The sequence below is a fragment of the Oryctolagus cuniculus genome, chromosome 20, assembly GCF_051225735.1.
Source record: "Oryctolagus cuniculus isolate XC-2025 breed Fujian yellow rabbit chromosome 20, ASM5122573v1, whole genome shotgun sequence".
Taxonomy (NCBI): Eukaryota; Metazoa; Chordata; class Mammalia; order Lagomorpha; family Leporidae; genus Oryctolagus; species Oryctolagus cuniculus.
The window spans coordinates 33556478-33580759 of record NC_142886.1 but is presented as its reverse complement, the minus strand read 5'-3'; positions in this window follow the sequence as shown (position 1 = coordinate 33580759).

Here is a 24282-nt window from a genome sequence, read left to right as displayed (position 1 = left end):
TGTATTTGCATTTTTGGTATCCTTAAAGGAGAAGAAAAGGTAAAAGACATAAAAATATATTCAAAGAAATAATTGCTGAAAACTTTCTAAATCTAGCAAACGATAAGGACATCCAGATCCTAAAAACTCAAGGGACTCTTAATAGAATCTACCAAAAGAGATCTTCTCTGAAGCATATTATATTCAAACTGTCAAACTAAGACAAAGAGAGGATCCTAGTCTACCCATTATAAAAGTGCAAATAAATACCATTATGATATTTATCATTATGAGAAACCTTCTTAAGGAATAGTTTTGGAAACTTAAAATAGAGAAAAGAAACTCTAGAATATTTAAAGACCTGATACCTAATTTTAAGAACTATCATGATTTCATGATAGAATAATGAGAGAAATTTTGAAAAATAAGAGAATAATATAATGAACTTTGGCAGATATTAAAACAGTATTTATATACCACATTAAACACAGCTTAGTGATGAGACAGAGAGAGAGAGAAAAAAAACAAGAATGAATGTAAATGAGAATTCTAAAAACAGCAAGGGAAACCTATCAGATCATATATAAAGGAATCTCCACTAAACAAACATCAGACTTTTTAGTAACACATTGCCTCGAGATCAGCACTCTAAGAATGTTCAAGGCGTTCTACACTAGAGCTACAGAAAAATAAATACCATGATACAAGCACATAAATGTATCAAACTAATTGAGAGATCTGACACTCAACAGAGAAAGGATTATTCAAATCTTATCAATACAGAAAACCACCAAGCTGAAAATGTGAACAAAAAGAGAAATAAGGCCCCGAAGTGTAAAACTAGCAGAAAGAAAATTTAACAGTGTGGGACTATGTCTTTATCAATAATAATAATGTAAACATATGAAAATATTCTTTTAAAGCATTTTTTAAAATATTTTTATTTATTTATTTGAAAGACAAGAAAAGGAGTTCCCATCTGCTGTTTCATTACCCAGATGCTCACAACAATTGGGGTTAGGCCAGGCTGAAGCCAGCAGCCAGGAACAAAACCCAGATCTCCCACATAAGTACCAGGAAGCTAACCATTTAAGCCTTCACTACGACCTTCTCGGGTCTACATTAGCAGGAAGCTGGAGGCAGGAGCCAGAAATAGGGGTCAAACCCAAGTACTCTAATATGGGATGCTTGCATTTTACCTGTTGGATAATATTCGCTCACCATTTCAAGGAGTTATTACCAGGTGAATAAATTTTTAAAAAGCCAACAATATGTTGCTTTAAGAAATTCACTTCACAAATAAAGATATTTGTAGACTGAAAGTGAATTGATAGAAAAGTTAAATCATAAAATGTGAAAACAAATGTGAAAAAGAAAGATACACTCATAGTAGATAACACAGATTCTAAATAAGAAATAAAGAAAACCATTTTACAGTGCTCAATGAATCAATACAGGAGGAGGTAATAGCAATTATATATGCAGCCAACACTGGAACATCCAGTCATATAAAGCAAACATCCTTATTTTAAAAAAGAGATTTGGGGCCGGCACTGTGGCATAGCAGGTAAAGCTGCCGCCTGTAGTGCTGGCATCCCACATGGGCACTGGTTTGAGACACACCTGCTACACTTCCGATCCAGCTCTCTGCTATGGCCTGGGAAGGCAATAGAAGATGGCCCAAGTCCTTAGGCCCCTGCACTCGCATGGGAGACCTGGAAGAAACTCCTGATTCCTGGCTTCGGATCAGCGCAGCTCCAGCCGTTTCGGCCAACTGGGGAGTGAACCATTGGATGGAAGACCTCTCTTTCTCTCTCTCTGCCTCTGCCTCTCTGTAACTATGACTTTCAAATAAATAGATAAATCTTGAGAGAGAGAGAGAGAGAGAGAGAGAGAGAGAGAGAGAGAGATTGGGGCCTGCACTGTTATCTAGCAGTTTAAGCTGCAGCCTGTGACACCAGCATATCATACAGGCATCCATTCATGTCCCAACTGCTCCACTTCCCACCAGCTCCCTGCTAATTTACTTGGGAAGGTGATGAAGGATGGACTGGATGCTTGGACCCTTGGCACCCATGTGTGAGAACTGGAAGGAACTCCTGGCTCCTCTCTCTCTCTCTCTCTCTCTCTGTAACTGCCTATCAAACAATAAATAAATCTTTAAAATAAATAAATAAAATTAAAAGAAGAGATGGACTCTAGGCTTTTGGATCTGATACAGGATGTGCTTCTAGATAAAAGACTTCTAATGCTAAAAAATAGATAAAAATTACACATTTCAGAGACCAAAATATACCATTGACAAATAATCATATGAGGAGACTCATTTCTCATTCAAGAAATGAAAATTAACATCAGATTGTGTTAACAGTGCTAAGTCACTAGAACTTACATAATTAAGATTTTCATGAACAAATGGAGACAATCATGGAAAACAACTAGAACTCTCATACATTATCAGCAGAATACAAAATACTACAATTTGGAAAATCATTTCTTTGTTTCTTAATCTTTTAATGTGATCAAGACATTTCATTCATATATATTTCTCCAAATTACATGAAATGTATGTTCACATAAAGATATTTACCATAATGTACATATCACTTTTATCCACATTAGCCCGAAACTAGACATAACCCCTATGATCATTAAGTTGTGAATACATAAACAGTACCACTAACCAGTAAAAATGAATTAATTAATAAAAGAATTATTAAACCCTAGTACCCATGTTAGGCAAAGTAAATGCAGTCATACAAAAAGACTACATACCTGCTTATAGAAAATTATAGAAAAATCAAAAGTAAAGACAGCAATTAAATTTGGGATTGTTACGGACAGAAAATTTAAATGAAAAAAGGAACAGGGAAATTTGTACGGATGAAAATATTCTACCTCTATGTCTCACATGGAAATATAACACGTGTCACATATACAGCTTGAAATTATGGTAGTCACGTTAAAAAGAAATGAGAGCAAGGCAATTAATTTTAATTAAAGCATATATATAATAGAATGAATTGCTATCATTCACCATATTGAAACATATTTCTTTTTTTTGAAACATATTTCAAATGCCAAACACCATGCATGGTTGCTGGTGTATTTAATAGTGTAGTGTGCAATATTATGATTTTGGTGTTTTGATCATACAGATTGTGATAGACTTGACAAATCTTGTAGAATTATGTACTTAAACTCATGCATTTTATAGAATGTAACTTGTACATAAAAATGGTATAAAGAATAAAACAGTACAAGCAGTGATGAGAATGATTTCTTTGCACACTTTGATAATATATGCATCATAATATATGCATACAAGTAACACATCTATTTCTAGTATCTGTCATCTATTTATCTATCATCTAATATCTACCTTGCATTTGAAGAGATTTAAGGACCAATCAAGTGTTTTAGAAAATAGTATATTCTATATACAGTCAGTGTAAAATTATGTACTTTGAGCAATTTTTTCACAAATGGAAACATGCTGTGTACATTGGTTTTTACTCTACTTCCTTTATTTTATATTAAAAAAACGGTGTCTAAAACAGTTGGCTGACTCTCAAGTGCTCAAAAATGCAAGACTTTAATATGATGTATGTTCGCCAGAAAGCAGATAGTCAAAGACACTGTCATTCCCTTAAGGTATACACATCCCATTAATCAATATGAATGGCAGCAAAGAAACACTCCACATGGAAAGAAGTAAGTCCCTTTATTATGGATTCATTTTTCCACATAGTGTTCAGCTGGTTGCTAATTTGAATTTGAAGGAAAAATTGATACTAGCATTTCATATATATATATATATATAGATATAGATGTGAGTCTGGAATTCATTACTCTGAGATCTTCCTGTCCTTTGTGTCAGTGACCTTCTGGAATAATTATGGCCCCATGTACAGTGTATTGATTAAACAATTAATAAATGATGATAAACCTGGGCATTGCCAAGTATGTGCACTGTGGCGGCAGCAGCAGAGCAGGGGTTGAATACTAAGTTCCAACTGTGTAACGGAAGAATCAGAAGAATATGTAGGGAGCACCAATGTTCCAAGAATCTATGGCTATCGTAGGGAGACTCGAAGAATTCCAGACATTTACTTCCATCTGCTCTTAGTTTTCAACATTCCATAGTACTGTCCAAAAATGACATTTCAAAAAAAAAAATAACTACTTATGGCAAATAAATGGTAGAATTGGAATGCTCAGTTCCCACACAGTTTCACACAGAATTTCCACATCTTTTTTTTTTTCCTTTATTGTTTTTGTACTTTGTACATTGTTGGAAATCGTTATTTTCCTAGAAGTACACAAAGTGAAATATTCTTAAAAGGAAGCTTTGTATTTGACCTCAAGAAGAATATTTTAAGATTTTCTATAACAACACTTTTTTTTACCACTTAAGGGTTTGTTTCTATGTCCAATTGCATATATAGTAAACATGTTCATTTACACAGGAAAGACTATAGTATATGTATTTAGCATTTCTTATGATTGTCTTAAATATTATTATTATTATTTTAATTTCAGAGGCAAAGAGACAGGGAAAGGAAGAGAAAGGGGTTGATAGAGAGTTCCTATATGATGGTTCACTTCCCAAATGCCTACAATGGCTATGGCTGGACCAAGCCCAGGAGCCAAGAACATAGTACATGTCTCCCACATGGGTGGCAGGGATCCAACCACTTGAGGCTGTGCCTCAGAGGATCTGCCCTGGTGGGGAACTTCAGGCAGAAGCCTAAGTTGCACATCAAACCCAGGTACCCTGATAAAATAAATAAACTGAATTGTTTTCTGGTGAAGACTATAAAGTAAAACTATATATGTCAAAAATTCTTTTATGTTAACAAACATTTTGATTTATTAAAATGTTCAAGGTTAATAGATTTGGAAATCTTATTTGTAGTATTATTTTTCATAATAGATATGATTCATCATAAATGTGCTTAAGTTGTAAGTTTTAAGGTCATTTATTCTGTTAGTAAACAATAAACATAATTATTGAAAATTATGTTTTTCAAAATAACATTATACACAATAAACACACAGTTTTGCTAACTAATTACATCTATGCATAATTAAGTTCTTAGGTCATATGCATATTGATAGTTTTTCTAAACACTATATAGTTTTCAAATGAAAGATTATCATGAATTGATATATTTTATATGATTATTATTAAAGCCAGGATCAGTCAATAGACATGACTCAATTTTAAAAAATTCTGTTATCAGAAAAACAATTGATACTTGTTTATTGAATTATACCCTTTATTTCTCAACTTTTATGAATACTATATTTATTGTTTGTCTTGCATTATTTTGTTCTTTATATAATTTTAGAAGCAAAAATAGTCAAATAACATGTATATGTATATATATGTGTATTGTGTCTGTGTGTATATATATAGATTTACATATGTAATTATAGTGATTAAGATGCCAGTTGGGGGCTGGCATTGTGGTGCCGCGGTTAAGCCATAGTTTGTGTAGCTTGTGTTGCTGGCGTCCCGTATTGGAGTGCTGCTTTGAGTCCTGGTTACCCTGCTTCTGCTCCAGCTTCCTGCTAGTGCACCTGGACATCAGTGAATGATGGTTTAAATGCTTGGGCCCCTGCCATCGATGAGGAGACAGAGTTCCTAGCTCCTGGCTTTTGCCTGGCCTAGCTTTGGCTGTTACAGCCATTTGGGTAGTAAACCAGCAGATGGACGATATCTCTGTCTCTGTATCTCTCTGTCTCTGTCTCTCTCTCTTCTCTTGTATATCACTCGGCCTCTCAAATAAGTAAATCAGTCTTACAAAAAAAAAAAAAGAGGCCAGTTAAGATGTCCACATTCTAAATTGGAGTACCTGGATTCAATCCATGGCAAGGTTCCTGACTCCAGTTTCATGGTAATGTGGACCCTGGGACACAGTGTTAGTAACTTATATAGTTGCTTTCCTGCCACTCATGTGGAAGACTTAGACTGAGTTCCTGAGTTCCTGGTCCTGGCTTTAGCCACATGAAGACATTTGGAGAATAAATCAGTGGATTGGTTAGCTCTCTCTCTCTGTCTCTAAAAAAAAATGTGTGTTGCTTTTCCTGACTTCCTGACACTTCATTAATATTATTGGGAGAGAACAGAATATTTCTTCAGTTTCCTCTATCAGAACATATCTGAGTAAAAAACACAATAATACCCCCCACCTGACAAGGAATCAGTTGACCCTACAGAGTTGAGAGTATAGCTGTGTCTGAAGGCTTGAGACACAGGTAAGCCTGTGGTGTACGTTGCAGTCTAAATTGTAGGAGACTGATACAACAGCTCAAAAACTGTCAGGTGGGGAGTAAAGTCTCTCTACTCTGCCTTTAGTTTTGTTCAGGCCTCTAATGGGTTGGGGGAATCTCATGGCAAGATAAGAAGCAAAAGACCAGTGAGAGAGTCAGATTCATTCCCTTGTAGCAACTTATTCTTGAAGAAACTAAGTGGGATTCCATGAGCACTACATTATCCAGTTCTGAGGATGTACTGGGTGTCCTACTAGACAACTTATAAAGGTTCTACCTCCTCAACATTGCCATATTTGAAAATCAAGACTCCAAGACTTAAACCTTTTGGGGACAAATCATATATGAATCATAGCAAGTTGTTAATCCAATCTCAACAGGTGTAAATGTTTATAGCATAAACTGTCCCAGACAAGCAAGAATGTATTATCACCTTATGTCAAAGAAAGAAGAAAGAACAACTACAAAAAATTGTCATGTTTTGAATTGATTCAAGTAGACTTTGTAAAAAAAATTAGACTGATCTCTACAAACTTGTTCTCAAATATCATTTATTTATTAGGTACATATAAGCAGAAAAAGTACATGGACAAAAGTTTGTGACAATAGCCACTTATCCTATTCCTTTAAAAGTGTCAAAAAAATCAGATTTAGATAAGTGGAGACTCTACTCAAAGACTATAATAATGGAGAGAACTGTTTAATCTCAGGATATGGAAGCATGTCAAACCCAAAGATTAAAAAGTGTTTCTTTTTGGAGAAAGGGGAAGCAAAGTTAGCAAAAACTTTCAAGAGAACATGAAGAGGTAAATGGACAAAATGATGAAGGTTTGGTGCATTCTCAAAATGAGCTGTTCTACACTTGCCTGGATAAAGGAGAAAATCAAAGCTTGAAGGTATAGAACAATGAATAGCATATGGTCCAGCCATGGCAGAGGGAAAAAGAATGGTCAACTGTGGACGCTGGGCCAAACCATACAAAATGGCATCATCCACAATCAGAGTAACCTTCTCTCCATCTTTAACTGTGTCTTCAGTCATTTCTCTTAATCTTAATAAATATTTCATTCCTACCGAAAACTAAAGAGAGAAAAATGAGAACCAACCATGCACCCCTCCATCTAGTTTAATAAGTCTTCATGTTACATTTGGTTCAAGTATTTTTATTTTGTGCTATTTTTAAGGAATAGAAATCTTATTAGTATCATTACAGACCTCAGAAAACAATTCCCCAACCTACTCCTGAGAAATGTAACTGCTGTTTTAATTTGTTGTGCTTTAATCCTTGAATGCAAATGTATAATCAGCAATATTGCTTGCATTTTTTAAAAATTTTTGTAAATGTTCCCATACCCTTGTAGTCATCGTTCTGCAAAGTGCTTGTTTTCATGCTACATTGTTCCATAATTTTATACTTTGATTTATGCAGTGCTAGTTCATTAAATTCAGCTGCTGATTACAGTTGTACCTACCTCATGAACATTTTGTAATATTTATGAGTACTTTAGTAAGGATTTTTTAGTAAATATTTTATTTCCGCTGTTCTCCAGCTTATAATAGTTTGATACATGACTTCTTGATAATGTTGAAAAAACATATGCATTCATAGAAATCATATCTTCAACTTTTAATTTTGGTATTTTTCTCCTGTTACAGTGTAGACATCTCTCTAAAACTCATATTGATTTTTAAACTTTTATTTATTTATGATTATTTATTTGAAAGGCAGAGACAGAAAAGAGAAAGGCAGACAGATATTTTCCATATGCTAGTTCACTTTCTAAATGACACAATAGCAGGGACTGGACCAGGCTGAAGCCAGGATCTAGGTACTCTATCCAGACTCCCACATGGGTAGAATCCAAGAACCTGAGCCATTATCTGCTGCTTCCCAGGAAGCTGTGATAGGAGTGTGCCAAGACTCAGACCCATTCACTATGATATAGAATGCAGGTGTCACAACTGTCATTTTAAGTGCTACACCAAACACCTACCCTCTGTGTTGAAATTTAATGTTAATTGTGACAGTATTAGGCAGTGGGGCCCTTAAAAGGTGTATAGGTCCTGAGGACACCAGCCTCAAGTTCAGCTTCCACGGCTTTCTCTTGCTCCTGCCCTCTTGCTCCTTTTTGTGACCTAAGACCAGGAGTTGTCCTTTGTGATGCTTGATGAAGTAAGAAGGCCCCCATCAGATGCTGGTACTTTGATACTGGGCTTCCCAGAGTTCCAGACGGTGAGCCAAATGAATTATGTTGCTTATCAACCACTCAGTCGGCACTGTTCATTATAGACGCATAAAATACTGAGACACCTTGGCTAGTGACATGCAGTACGATATTCCTCTCCAAGGTTGGACAGCAGCAGTGAGCCACAGCTCCCAGCAAGTCGCGTGATATGATGGCAAGCAACAAACACTCTACATAGTACAGTGTTGCCAGGGGTTTTTTTTTGGCAAATATTTAATAGCTTTCATGAGATATTCAACAACAATTTGTTATTAACTAGGCTTTGTATTAGATTATTTTTCCCAACTGTAGGTTATGTAAGTGCTCTGAGCATATTTATCATAAACTAGACTAAGCTATAATGTTTGGTAGGGTAGTCAATATTAAATAAATTTTTACATGCAATATTTCAAATTTATAACGGTTTTATCAGTTCTCAGCCCCATTATAAGTTGAATAACATCTGCATTTCAAATAAGACTAACTGAATTTTCTTTCAGATTTATTGCTGAGCACTTGTGTAAGAGGTTCTGTGGCCACTATATCCATATTTTGTGGTGTGGTGTGCATAGCTTTAGCTTTACCAAGTATGATCATTCACATTTGTTCTCCACAGTGATAATGATTCATCATGGTTACATTATCTGTGTATGACAGTACTCTTGCCCCAGAGCTCTCCAATAGTTGATATTATAATACTATTTGATAAATTATGCATGTGAAAATCTGTTTCACTTGAGAAGGAGGGAGGGAGGGATGGAGAAAGAGAGAGAGAAGCAGAGGAACAGACACACACACACACACACACACACACACAACACATGCAGAGAGCAAGCTTCCGTCCATTGGTTGACACTCCAAATGTCTGCAATGGCTAGGGTAGGGTCAGGCCACAGCTAGGAGCCAGGAAGTCAATCCAGATCTCCCACAGAGATAGCAGGGACCCAACAATTTGAGGAATCCACATAAATATGAAGCTGGAATCAGGAGAGGATCCAGGAATTCCCAAATATTCCAATCCTTAGATCGTAACTGCTAGGATAAGGACTCACTCCAAGATTTTAATTTTTAGAATTTTTGCTATTTTCTGTTAATTTTTCTTTAGCTGTTTTGCCCCAAAGGATTATTTTAGTTATTCTTTTCTTAAGTAGTATGTCATCTTTCTGTATACACCTAATTCTAAATGTATTTAATTCATGTATTTATTTCTACTTAGAGATAGTTTTATAATCATTGAATCTTATTACCTAATTTAATTACTTTAAAATCAGAGTTCAAATGCATTATTATAAGTTCTTTTAAACTTATTTGACTTATTTTATAGTCAATATTTATAAATTTCAATCTATCAGTGAAATTATTTTGTAATCTAATTGGATAAATTACATAAATCTTAGTGAGAATTATCTCTCTCTGTCCAGCTACTACCCATCTATCATTTTCTGTATCAAGTATCCATCATGTATCTGTCTATATCTATGTAAGAAAATTTTAATTTAACATTTCATATTTATTATACCTACCAGAATGTGTTAGAATCATCCGTTTCTGATATAAACAAATTGAGAATTTCTATATTTATAAATTTTATTGTTTTCTACTTATGGATTTGGTATTTTTATTATATCTTGGAAGTTGGGCTTTTATATCCAAAATATTAGTGATGTTCATATTTACTTGATGGATGAATTTTGAATGTTTATCTACTTCTTTTTTTTAACTTTTATTTAATGAATATAAATTTCCAAAGTACAGCTTATGGATTACAATGGCTCCCCCCCCATAACTTCCCTCCCACCTGCAACCCTCCCCTTTCCCTCTCCCTCCCCCCTTCCATTCACATCAAGATTCATTTTCAATTCTCTTTATATACAGAAGATCAGTTTAGCATATATTAAGTAAAGATTTCAACAGTTTGCACCCACATAGAAACACAAAGTGAAAAATACTGTTTGAGTACTAGTTATAGCATTAAATCACAATGTACAGCACATTAAGGACAGAGATCCTACATGAGGAGTAAGTGCACAGTGACTCCTGTTGTTGACTTAACAAATTGACACTCTTGTTTAAGGCATCAGTAATCACCCTAGGCTCTCGTCATGAGTCGCCAATTAAACCTTATTGAGTTGCATTTTATTTTATCTACTATTGCTTGTATTATAGTAGCTTTTGTTTGGATAGTGATTGCTTGGTGTATGTCTTTTGATTAAACTATTTTTAGAGTATTGTCTGTATTTGTTTTAGAATGTTTTAAAGCGGCATATGATTTAAATATTATGTCAATAATTACAAATCCCATCTTTAATTGATTATTTTCATCTGTGTACTGTTATTGTGATTATAGATATATTTTGACTCACTAATCATGTGTTTTTACCTAACATATTAAGGTATTCATTTGAAATCATCGCTGCCTCTCCTTGTAGCACCTCTCCCCATGGTTTCTCTTTTTACAAGATATAGTCTCTTGCTCCACCAATGTCACTCTAGCTGTATCATTTGCCTTTTCCAATGAAATTTTCATGGAATTAGCACCCATCATTTTTTAACAGACACATTAGACCCCTTGTGTGATTTTCCATAATCTCTTTTTTCTCTAACACTAGATTAGAGATTCTTAAATAGAAACTTCTCCAACAGCCCGTCACCAAATGAAAAATTTTATGATGTCATGCCGAATTCAACTTAGAGTGGATGTTTTGTGGGGGCAAAACCCATACCTTTACTGGTATGGCCCTGAATGTTGAGGTAGTATTTTCATATAGCAGAACCTTCTAACCTAATGGCGAAAAGGTTCCTTGTGCTTCACTTCAATCCCATCTTTTCTGTAACTGATTTGGTCACACTTGAATACATAAGGTTTCTGTTTTCCCTTTCATTTCCTCTGCTTGTTGAGAAGCTTCAAATTATACTCACATCTTTTCCAATAGATTCCCTTCAATTTTCAGTGCACGAGGAGTTGAGCAAACATTAACTACTATTGATCAGTCTCTTCAAACTATTGTTGTAGTCCTGACCTGAATTATAAATTCACATTTATTTTAAGTGATATGCAATTATATTTATATTCTTTTTTACATTCAAGAACATTAACTTTCTTTAGATATTTTACTCACTTTTTAGGAGTCTTATCTTTTCACTTTTAATATTCTCTCAGTCTGTTTTAATGCTCCTTATCTAGTGATTTTGTGGTCTTTTTAAACTTGCCCCAGGCTCTTTGTGTAAAATCAGGTCTTGTAATGACAGGTTGTGGCTCCTGCCCAATCCTGATATTGAGAATATTGAAGTTCCAGTCCAGAGCAAGGAGACAGCTTTGTTCGGATCTTGATTTGCATGTTACTCTTTGTTCTACTCATTAGGATGAAGTCCAAGTTGAGAATAATAGTTTATTTTGCCATAGACATAGCCACTCTGAACACTCCATAGCTGCGTATTTTGTGCAGGAAGAAAAGAATTCAAACCTTATACCTACACAGAAAGAAATATGTATATTTATTTTTTTACCTTGTAAAGACACTACCCACATCATACAGGAAAACTTATACCTATAAGCTTTTTCTGATTTACAGTTTCCATATAGCTTAATAGTCCCCCCTTCAAACCTCCTGTTACCAATTTTCATTTTGATTATTCCTCAAGACCTAAACTCAGAGCTGCCATTCTCTATAGCTTTATTTATCTTGGTTTTCTTGTCTCTCAGGACATAAGTCTTTTTAAGCATAGCTTTGGCTACTTGGCTTTCACTTTGTAAATACTACCTGTCATTCAAATATGCTTAGAGCAGAGTAGGTCTTCAAGGCGTGTACTTCCTATACCATAATGGCATTATCATTCATGCACAATTCCTATTTTAAGCAATGCTGCTAAGTCCTTTTTTATTTGATGTCCACATCATCTTATTTTGGGATACATCATTTATATTACAGAAGATAGGATTCTTGATATTTTGCATATTTTATAACTTGTATATGTAGCTAATTTTTCTATAGCCAGATGTTAACAGGGCCTTGTCTAAGGTAATGGAACTGTTGTACCAACTTTGTTTGAGACCTAGGTGGATTTTCATTCTGATAAACAGGGAGTGACAGATCAAAATCTAGTTAATTTTATTCTCTGGTAATGATCTTGGGTTTCTTTTTTTCATCTTAACTAAACAAACACAACCATATGAGAAATATTTTCTTCTAACGATGATATAAATTTCTTACGTGATGTAAGTCCATTACTCTAATTAAGCTATCTTGTTAATCTCTCTTTCACTCTGTCCCCCAACTGTCTCCTTCCCTCCATCATTCTCCTCTTTATTCTGATGTGTGTGCCTGCATCTTTATAACAATGCTAGTATTATTGAAACTGAGAGATATTTCTATCCTTCAGTGTTTGTGTCCATTCCAAGGTCCCATATTATCTAAGAATATTTGTCTTAAGTAGACTTGCCTAATACATGTTCAAAACATCATTCCTAAAACTTAGGATTCTTGATGGTCCAATGCACCTTACCCTTTGTGGGTGGTACTACATATTTCTTCAAAGCAAATAAGGAGCTTACTATATACACCTGAATGACCATAATTTTCATAGTTCTATAATAAACACCATTTCTTCTCTATCCAATCTATTTTAGAAACTATTATAACTCCTTTACTCCAAAGCTCCGAGCAGGTATTATTTCAATTGCTTATTTAAAAATTCAGAATAAACAGGCCAGATATTACATTTGTGAATTATATCCAAAATTAGTTATTAATAATACAAATTTGTCAAGTTTATCTTATATTTAGTTCTGTATTCCCACAATCTTGCTAAACTCTTGTGCCTTGACCTTTTGATTTTGTTCTTGGCAACACAACGTTGTACTTTTATTTAGAGTAGATCAGTTTTCAACAGCATTACAGCTTTCTCATAATTGCAACCTAGTGACATAATACCAAAGTCCATTTCCTATGTTTATTTCAGTTAGAAGAGCACCTGCCTACTTCCTGGCTACCCCAAATGCTTTCTAAACTAAAAATAGTGGGTTTTCTGCATGTTAAGTCAAGTCACTTTCTTGGACATGGGCTTGTCAATGTGCCTGTGTGAGCACAAGGGAGTAGCATAAGGATTTATGATTCTGCAGTCAGAGGAATAGTGGAAGAAATTCTCTTCCAATTATACTTATTAATTAAATGAAAGGTGAGCTTTGACCTAAAGAAAGGTGGGATTCTAAATCTAACAGTGTGGGCTGAATTCTTCCCTCTTGAGTTTTTAATTTAGTAGAGCTACAGCTCAAACTGTTGCAAAAAGGATTTGTTCACCATACAAAAATAGGAACAGAGTCCTGGGAATTTAATTATTCCTACAATAAAATTCCTGTTTTATTAAATATAAATAGGTATGCCTAGTTATGTTAGTGATTTTATAGTACTTAAATACCAATAATTATTCAAACAGATTTATTGAAGTTTAATGGCAATGTAATAATAATGTCGGTATGTTTTATATGCAATAGTTGTTACACCTCATTAACCAGGTTGGTAAATGATCCATTGCTGTTTAATTAACATGCAATGACTGTGTTATTAAATCTTAAACTGTAAATTAAATCCTGATTTGAGACACTTAATTTTAAAGTGTGATTGAAAACTTCTTTGAGCATGAGCCTCCAGAGTCCCTTTTAATTTCCATGGCTCCTTCCTGCCCTGATCGTATCCCACAGTATACGTCTGGTATTGGAGAAATGGGCTGCACTTAATTGGTGTGGTTGAACTTTCTCTTAATGGAGAAAAATATGTCTCTATAGTAGGTGCACAAATTTTGAATGGAGAACTCTTTTAAATTCCAGGTCCTTTTTTTTTTTAACAGATGGAAGATTCCTTTTTGTTAACTTTTATGGAAAGAAATAGCCTTAAGCCTCCAATCTCTACTCCTACATTCATAGCAGAATATTGCACATGTATGGCTAGCTTTCTCTAGTTAACCCACAGCTCAACACACACTGTTTGCCAACAGAAAGATCCATGATACAGACATTCTTCAGTGAATCAGCTGTGTGTAAAAACAGCATTTTGATGTTAAGTGTGCAGGGACAGTTAATAAGGAGAATCAAATCCTGTTAAATAGTACATATATTTTAGAATCATGAAAAGGCAAAATTTCCTGGAGTATTCATTAGAGCTGGTGTGATAGTAGTCCAAACAAAAGCAATAAAATATTATTTTCCAGATATTTTAAATTTTCACATAATTTCATGGTTTTGGCATAGTTTAGTATGCAAAAAATATCTCCAGTGTTGAAATCTATATTCTATGTGAATTTTCTCCATTGCTAATACATGATATCTTTCAATAACACTTTAGCTTTCTGTAATACAAAACATCCAGAGATTGGGGACAATTATTTTTATAATTTTATATAATTTCCAAAATCCTTGTTAGAATAGGTTTATGTCATTTTACCATGATTTTGGATAATATTGATAATGCTAGAAGACATATGACTTTTAAATTTAAGAAAATATTTAAAATATTTTTAAAGATCTTCAACAAATATTAGTGAGCATACTTTATATAAAATGTAACCTTCCCTTCTGTATCTGTGGATTGAGGAAAACAAGTTATTTCAGAGTGTTAATCAGAACATTCAGTACATCAGCACAATAAAAACATGTTTTCATAGAATTTTGTAAACCTAAAAGTAAAGGTGTTTCCTCAATTCTTCCTTCTCAAAATTATTTTTGCCCATTTGTTCACATTTCTCTCCTTTTGACTAGCAAACTTTTACCTATACTCCTACCATTATTACTACCTTATAGCCCCTATTGTCTCTCAGTGAACATTTCTTTGAAGTTCACTTTGAGCAGTACTTCTTTTCTTATAGTCATTCCTGTTCATCTGATATTATTCTACAACTACTTATTATTCTACAACTACTTATGTATTTCCAGGGTTGCTTCTTCCTAATTGACTGTAGGCAACTTGCAGGCACAATTCATGCCTTATTCATCTTGAATCATCAGCCAAAGTAGAGTGCTGTACACAAGAGCTCAATATTTCTACTGAATAAAAAACATTTAACTCTATGAGACTACATGAAAATGTCCACAGAGACTACCAAGACTACATTCTGCTTCCTTCACTGTACTCGCCTGTAGCTCTGCCTGTGCAAGTATTCGTGGTGTTCATGTTTCCTCCAACTTCTCCTTTACCAAAACCTCCTCACACACAAAAGAAAAAGAGTCCCACTGGTCATTTTACTGTGCTGTGATCTGTCAGTCTCTGCTACGAGAGGTGTTTGACATCTCTTCAGGAAGCATGGGGCAAGACTTCATTCAAGCAGTTCTGAAATTATTCTACTTTTACCAAAGTCTTCCTAATGCTGGAAGTCAATAAATACTTATGAAATGTAGATATATTCTAATTCTCCTTAAAATAAAACATTATTTCATCAGAACATGAACAAAAGTGATCCAACTAACTTACAAACCACTCAAAATAGTGCAACACTGTCTTCAGATAAAGATGTCTAAGAAAAGTCTCTTTTACGTGCAATTTCCCCAAGATGAGGAAAGAACCACCACAGAAATGTGATTGGTTACAGATTGGAGAGAGGGAGGATGCTGCCACTTTCACAGCCATTGCAGTACATTGAGCTCCGTAGAGACAGTGCCAGGGGAAGTGAGAGCTGGATGGGCATTGGATGGCTCTCTTCCTCGATGAAGAAAAAGAAATAAACATGGGCAAAGGGGATCTAAGAAACCAAGAGACAGAATGTTGTCGTAGGTATTCTTTGTCAAAACTGCTGGAAGGAGCACACTAAGAAGCACCCAGATACTTATATCAACTTCTGAGAGTTTTCTAAAAGTTCTCAAAGAAGTGGAAGACCATGTCTGTTGAAGAGAAGGGAACATCTGAAGGCATGGCAAACGCAGACTAGGCTCATTGTGAAAGATCAAGGAAAACCTGTATGCCTCCTAAAGGAGAATCGAAAAGTTCAAGAATCCCAATGTACCCAAGAAGGTTCCTTTGGCCTTTTCTTGTCCTAAGTATTGCTCTCAAATTAAAGGAGAATATCCTGGACTATCTATTGACAATGTTGCAAAGAAGCTGAGAGATGTGGAGTGATACTGGGCAGATGACAAGAGCCTTCAGAAAAGAAGGCTGCTAAGCTATATGAAGAATATGAGGATATTGCAATATATTGAGCTAAAGAAAATCTTGTGCAGGAAAAATGGAGTTATCAAGACTGAAAAGAGCAAGACAAAGAAGGAAGAAGAGAAAGATGAAGAAGATAAAGAGGAGGAGGAGGAAGGTGAAAATGCAGGTGATGAAGATATGATGATGAATAAGTTGCTTCTAGTGTAGTTTTTTTTTTTCTTTTTTCTTGTCTTTAAAGCACTTAACCCCCCTGTATCTAACTCATTCCCTTTAAGGAAAATATTGAAACGTGAGCTATGTAAGATTTGTTTTTTAAACTGTACAATTTCTTTGTGTGTGTGTGTGTGTGTGTGTGAACACAATACCAAATATGTTTAGATAGCCTGTCCAGGTGGTATTTTCAGTAGCCACTAACCTTGCCTGATAGGGTGTGGGGGTTGTAAATTTGCATGGATATTTAAAGCAGGTCTTGTTGGTGCACAGCACAAATTAGTTGTATATAGGGATGGTAGCTTTTTATCCTCAGTTGTCTCTGATGAAGCTTACACAAAATAATTATTGTTCTGTTAATTGAATATCACTCTGTAATTGCAAAAGAAAAAGCTCTGCAGCCGTTTTGTTGTCATCCTGAATGCTTCTAAGTAAATACATTTTTATTTAAAAATGTGATCACATGAATGCCATTTCTTTTTAAAATAAAACTTGAAATGGAATTTAAAATCACATTTTCTTGTATAAAACTATACTTAATTTTCATTTATTTGTTTTTTTTTTATTTTAAATTTTCATTTATTTATTTTCTGTATCCACCAAGAAAGATAAATTCCTTGAGAACCTGGTTTTTCACTGTTGAGTCCTGTCTTCCTAGAATAGTGGTTGGGCAGCAAACACGTGGGGAACCCGTGAAGATTTGTTTGCTCTGTTTATGCATTCTACTTAAATACCAGATTTTGTGGCGCTTTGCATTTATATAGTAGGTTTACAGTATTTCTTTTAATCCTGTAATGGCTTTGTATGGTACATAATTAATATTTAATTAATCTAATTTTACACACAAGAAAGCAGATGAATATTAGTATACTTGCCTGAATTAGTGGGGCTATTTAGTTGCAAAGCTCACCATAAAGCCAATGTTCTATTACTCCCAATTCAAAACCATTTCTATCTTACCACGGCAAATAATTTCAACTATACTTAAATTCAGAAAAATATGATTTTCTCAATTACTCAAGTATATAACTCAAGTACAATACTCAAGTATATAACTTCATTCAGAAATTCTAAATTTTAGACACATGGTAAAACGTTTTTCTATTCACTGTCCTTTGTGATCCTCCAATGTGTTCTCCCTAATTAATTCATAGACACATGAAACATATATATGAATTAAATAATGTATATATTGTTGTACTTCTGTAAATTCCTTCTTCCTCTGACAAAAGCGCATACCTCTCTTCCCCTAGCTATGAGGTAAAGGGCTTTATTCTTGAGAGAAAGCAAACCTCAGTGTTTTTCATCCTGTCTTCAGTTCCTCTTCCAGGTACGTGTAGATGAGAAGTGGCAAGTTCTCTTCTCTCACCCAACCTAACTTACGAAACAGGGACTCTGTCTTGGGTGGGCAATAAATGCCTAGGCACCTATTGCTTACCCTGGCTTATGAGGCAGTGTTTCGATTTCAACAAAGCGAAGCTAAGAAGACATCAGGCATTGGATATCATAAAACAAGTGATCTCTTATAGAAAGATTCTCACTAAGAAGCTTGTGGTTGGTTTACTCCCAGGGGCCTCAGTTCAGTGATTATTGTCTGTGTCAATGAGAAGAAAGCCATAAAGCCACTGGTCCTATCTCCTCTCAAAAGAAGTGACCTTATCTGCAACAGAGCATGGAGAAGTTCAAGTCCATGGTGGTGCTCAAGAACAACGTAGGCTGTGGCGAAAAGAAAATGTGAGATTCTTGGATTTGATGATGACACACTGGATTGTGGACAGTTTACAGGATAGAATTGGGAATAATGAAGTGAGAGCAGCCAAAGGAGCCACAATTTCATTGCATTTGCAGAGCAATTTGTGCTACAAATTTGCAAAAAAAAAAAAAATAGAACAATCATCATATGCTGAGTAGAATTTAGCAATTAATGTGGTCAGAGAAAGCCCTACAAATACTACTGTCATTTAAAGTGACTGTGAGCATAGCTTTTTGAGGAACAACACAGGAGATTCAACACTGGGGAGCAGGATGGTGGGGGACGATTTCCACTAAAATAATCCAGTTGCAAAAATGAATCAAGAAATAATAATGGATAGTCCAAGAGGGGAAGTGCCAAGAGATATTTTGATATTCTAACCGAAGAGCCAATTTAAGTCAGAATATTGGAAGGTATAACCCATACACAAGAAATTTGAAGATAGATCTATAGAGATTAACTAAGTTGAAAGAAAAAAAATGTGGAAAAAGTAACAAGCTTCAAAGAAATATGTTATGTCATTAAGCATACTAACCAAGGCATAATGGGATTGCTAGGAAGAGAAGAGACAGAGAAAAGAGTAGAAAAGATAGTTGAAGAAATAATGGCTGAATTTTTCCCATTTTAAACCATTAGGCTCTACACATGAGAAGCACAAGCTCTAGCATAAATTCATAGAGAGCCACAGAAAACACAGTTCAAATCACAGGAAATGCAGAGTGAAATGTTGGAAGTCCAAGACAAGGAGAAAAATTCACAAAGTAGTAAAAGAAAAATGATTCATCACTTGCCATACAGTGAGATTCCTAGTTAAGTCTCAGCACAAGTAATGCAGGCTATAAAGCAGTGGGAACATATGTAAGTGTTTCAAACACCAAAACTACCAAGAATTCTATATTCAGGCTAGTTAGCTTTCAAAATGGAAGACAAAATTAAGACATATATGATAAAGCCTAAAGGAACCACTGAAAAATATTTACAAATACATAGTGGAAAAATCAATCATTGAAATGGACCTAAATGTAAATTGAAAGAACGTGGAAAAATTTCTAGATGATCTTGGGTATGACAATCTTTTTAACATACAACACCAAAGACAGGATCCCTGAGAGAAACAACTGATTAATTGGACTTCACTAAAATTAACAACTTTTACTGTTCAAAAGACAATGTCAAGGGGAAGAGAAGACAAGGAATAGACTGGGGGAAAAATATTTGCAAAAGATTCGTGTGAAAGGGGACTATTACCCAAAAATATACAATGAACTCCAAAATATCAACAATAAGAAAATCAGCAATCTGAATACAAAATGAGCATATAAAAGATGCCTCAACTACTGCTTGGCCATGCACCCCTAGACCCCTCTCTGCATCTACTGTCTTCTGGAAGGGACTTTTGTCTTTCTCCATGCCCCGCACCTTTCCCAGCAAGCTTTGAAGACTGTGCTGTGAGAAGAGGTCTGGGTGGGGACTGTGCACAGGGTCTTCACATACCTTTATTCCCCCACTGCCAGATATATACAGCTTCCCAGTTGTGGTTGCGGGAAGGAAAGAGGTGGTGCCTCGCCAGCCTTTTATCCTGCAACATCAGCTCCATCTCCTTCAGAGTAGGGGACTAGCCTTGCCTGGACTTTAGGAAATGTTGTGGGGGAAAAAGAGCTTTGCAGAGAGGAGGGGGACTTTTAGAGAGAGGCAAAAATTAACCCTGGGAGGGAGAAAGGGAGGAGAAGGGTTGGCTGCATGTTACCCTTCCTCACCTCTTCCCTCAGTGGAGGTTGGAACAGTCACGAAGGAGGGAGTCAATTGCTGTTCAGCCTCAGGATAAAGGCACCATGATATTTACCCAAATGAAATAAATATGTGATGTCCACAGAACAACCTGCATATCAATGCTACAATAGCTTTATTATCAAAAGCATAACTTGGAAGCAACCAAGATGTTCCTCAGTAGGTGAATGAATGAATAAACAAATTCCAATATACCTATACAATAATATATTATTTATTGTTAAAAAGGAACAAGGAATCAAGTCATGAAAAGACATGGGGAAGAGCTATGCATAATGGTAAGCAAAACAACCTAATTATAATGCTGACTGCATGACATTCTAAAAAAGGCAAAACTATGGGGGCAGTAAAATGTAAGTGGTTGTGTCTAAGGTTGTGGTGTGGGGGAGAATAAAGTGAAGGAGTGTGAAATACTTTTAGGGCATTGAAACTGCCTTGTGTGATAGCATAATGGTAGATATATGACATTTTACATTTGTCCAAATTCATAGAATGTGCAACACTAAAAGTGAACTCTCATGTAAATTATGTATTCTGGGTGATAATAACAGGAGAGACTGTGCCTAACTGTAGACAGGAAGTAAATGGGAATTCTGTACTTTCCATTCAATTTTTCTACTAATCTAAAACTACTCTAAAACATAAAGTCTATTAAAAATCATTAGAGAAATTAAAATGCCATAAAAGAGTAGCATTATAAAAACAAGCATAAAGCTTCTTCTGCAATTCCCTCATTAAAACATGTTGAGTGCCAAATATATGCATCCATTCTGCTCTTTGTGTTAGTGACTTAAATTTGAAGTATATAAAAATTTTTTCTGCAAAATACATGCTTTTTTGAAAGATGAAACATACACACATATAATAATTAATCCAGGCCATTGAATGGTGACTAACATAATTAATCTGTAGATAAAATTCTTTGGGAATTTAAAAGCAGCACCACTTACTTCTTGGGAAAAATTGGGGGTAAATGGCATTACCATTGGTCTTCAAAAGAACAAAGGACTCAATAAATATATGACCACAGGCTCTCCAAGTAGCTGGAACAACAAAAATAAAGGCATGGGGTTTAGATAGTGGAAGTTTGAGAACTTTGCAAACAAAAATTACTGATTCAATATTGAGGAACACCTTGAACATGCAAAACTGAGAGGGAAGACTGGAATATGTGGAGGGTGATGGAGAGGATAGTTCTGTACCCTAGGAGAGCTATTTCACTCTCTGAGACAGGAGGATGGGCAAATATTCATTTCAGATGAACAAATCAGTGGATGGAGAAATATAAATCAGGTATTTTAAAATACTCTATCTTACTAAAAGAAATCAACCAAATCCTTGGAAAAAGATCAAAGTGTTATGGGAATAAATTAAGTTTGAACTCAGTCAAATGTGCAGGACATAACGTGACGATATAAAATTGGAGATAATAGAAGACACAGGCTGTCACAAATAACTGAGCAGGTCGTGGCTTCAAAACAGTGTCCAGGTGAGACTAGAAAGTGTGGGTGGGATTTCTGACACTGACTGTGGGTGCGCTCAAAGGAGTACACTTCTCTAATTCACACAAAAGTGTCAAATGCACAAGAAGTGACCTTGAAATTGATGTTTAGTTTTATTAAAAACCAATAGTTTTAAGTGAACCTAGAGTAAACTTAAAAGAAAAACTTACCCAAAATTTAAAGAGGCCACAGCTTATGTTCCCTGGACTTTGAAAATAATAAGGTATTCCAGAATTATGATGTTTAAATTCTGTAATGGATGAAGAAGTCACATTTGAAAAGCAGAACTCTCTTCCATCTTAGCTGTGTTGGCAAATGTCCCAAAGCCATGGAACAGACAAAATAATTTGCCAATATATTTACTGCATGGATTTAATTGCATAAAATTTTACTTTAGCCAAATGGCTTTTCTGAATCATAATTTACTTCGGACTTCCTATTTTGAAAATCTAGCTAGCATTTTCTGGAAATTCATAATGACTTGTCTAGTAGGCAAATTGTAAATAAAAGACATGCCTCCATATGCTTAGGTATTTAGGTAAATTGCTCCTTTCATGGAGCAATTCAAGTTGTTGAAACATAAAAGACAATATTGTATTTAGATTGGCATAATTTCAACTTTGAGGACAACTCTTTTAGCCATCCAGTGTATAAAATTTACAAATTAAAGAAGAGCAGAATCAACCTTATCCAGTTTGTTGGAGGATATAGCTAGAATATGTAAATATGAGGGGAATAATAGCAACATCTTGATTTTTTATACTTCTCTCTTTGCTACAATTAAATTTCAAACTATACACATTCACTATTTCACTCTTGAATTTTAGAATTCCTAGATTAATAAAGCTTACGTATTTTTGAATTACTGTAGATTCAGAGGAATTTAGGTCAGCTGCATGAATAACTCTTTCCTGTCTGGTCTGCCTTGTAATGGCTGCATATTATTCTTGAAGCAGAAGATAAAGCAAATACTATGGGTAATATAGCGCAGCATGAAGCACCACCAAATTGATTTTCAACTGGTACCAATCAACTGAAATGAATGCAATTTTTAGTTTGCAATAGTTTATTTTTGCATATTAGCACAATTGATCTTATTTAATAATTGATTTTTCCCTCTTGTGAATGCTACCCATGACGGACTTATTATTTCTATTTTCTGATGAATAAACAGCTTTGTACTTTCCATGTGGCCAAATTGCATGTGTCAATAATGCTTGGTAGACTTTTTTGCGTATCTATGAATGCTGACAATTTTACATTTTTCAGACAAGACATTGATGTAGACTTTGATGCAGAAGCATGAGATCCTGGAAGCCTCCTAAGTAGCATTTAGTTAAGTGTACCTATTCCCAGGCCTCATGGTACTTTATTTTTTTACAACAGTTAATGCTGTTGAATGAATACTTATTATTATTATTTTTTATGTCATATGTAGAAATCATACCACTTGTTCTACTTAAATGCGTTCCTCAGATAAATGCATAATATAAAACCTAAGTATTATTATCTCTATAAATCTATATTTATTAAAATGGGTTTTATAGACTTTGGCTTTTTTGATTATAAGAAAAGTTCTGAAATATAAATTTAAATTTAGCTATGCTGATTCCAGAACCTTTTTAACAGTAACCCAATTAAGATAGTTGCATTTATTTTTCCACTTTTAATATCCTTCTCTAAGTTTTTGTATTATTACAAACACAAATAAACTTTGTACCCTTTACAATCGAACTGATTAATTTTCATTTCATAACACTAGTGCCATTTCAACTTGGTGGACTTTTTTCCAGCAAAAATGATAATGTTCTCTGTTATAACTCAAGATAGTTTCTTGAAAAAAAATCAAGGTAGTTGTAAAGAAAACAACAAATAGATACCCATTCTCCCTTCCTTTGTCCCAACATACTCTTCAGGCTACAGAACTGTCAGCCACAGCATGGTTTCTACTAAAATTGAGTTCAACTCAGCATCTTGTCAGACGTATCCCATGTTTTGTATTCTCTGATTGTCTGAAAGGAACAAACAAACGTAGGGAGTAGGGAGGTATTTAGAGAGCTTCTAGGGAAGCTGTCATTCCATTGTAGCTTTGTTCCTCACTACAGAGAGAGGTTGATACTAAAATTGCTGGAGGAAAAGAGAAAAAGAAAATAGCATCCACAGCATGTTGATGAATGTCAAGTAGAGAAAGATATGCGACCACAAAGCAATTCCAGTCATGAGTGCTGACACAGAATGAGAGGAGAATACTTGAATATTTCAGTAAGTACTCAAGAAGAGAAGGGTGTGAACAGAATAATGCTATAAATTCTTCATTAGTGAGAATTACACTTAATTATCTGTAGCACTCTGGCTATAAAATTTCCAAATATTTATCTAAAATATCATCTCTAGATTAGTTAGATAAGGGA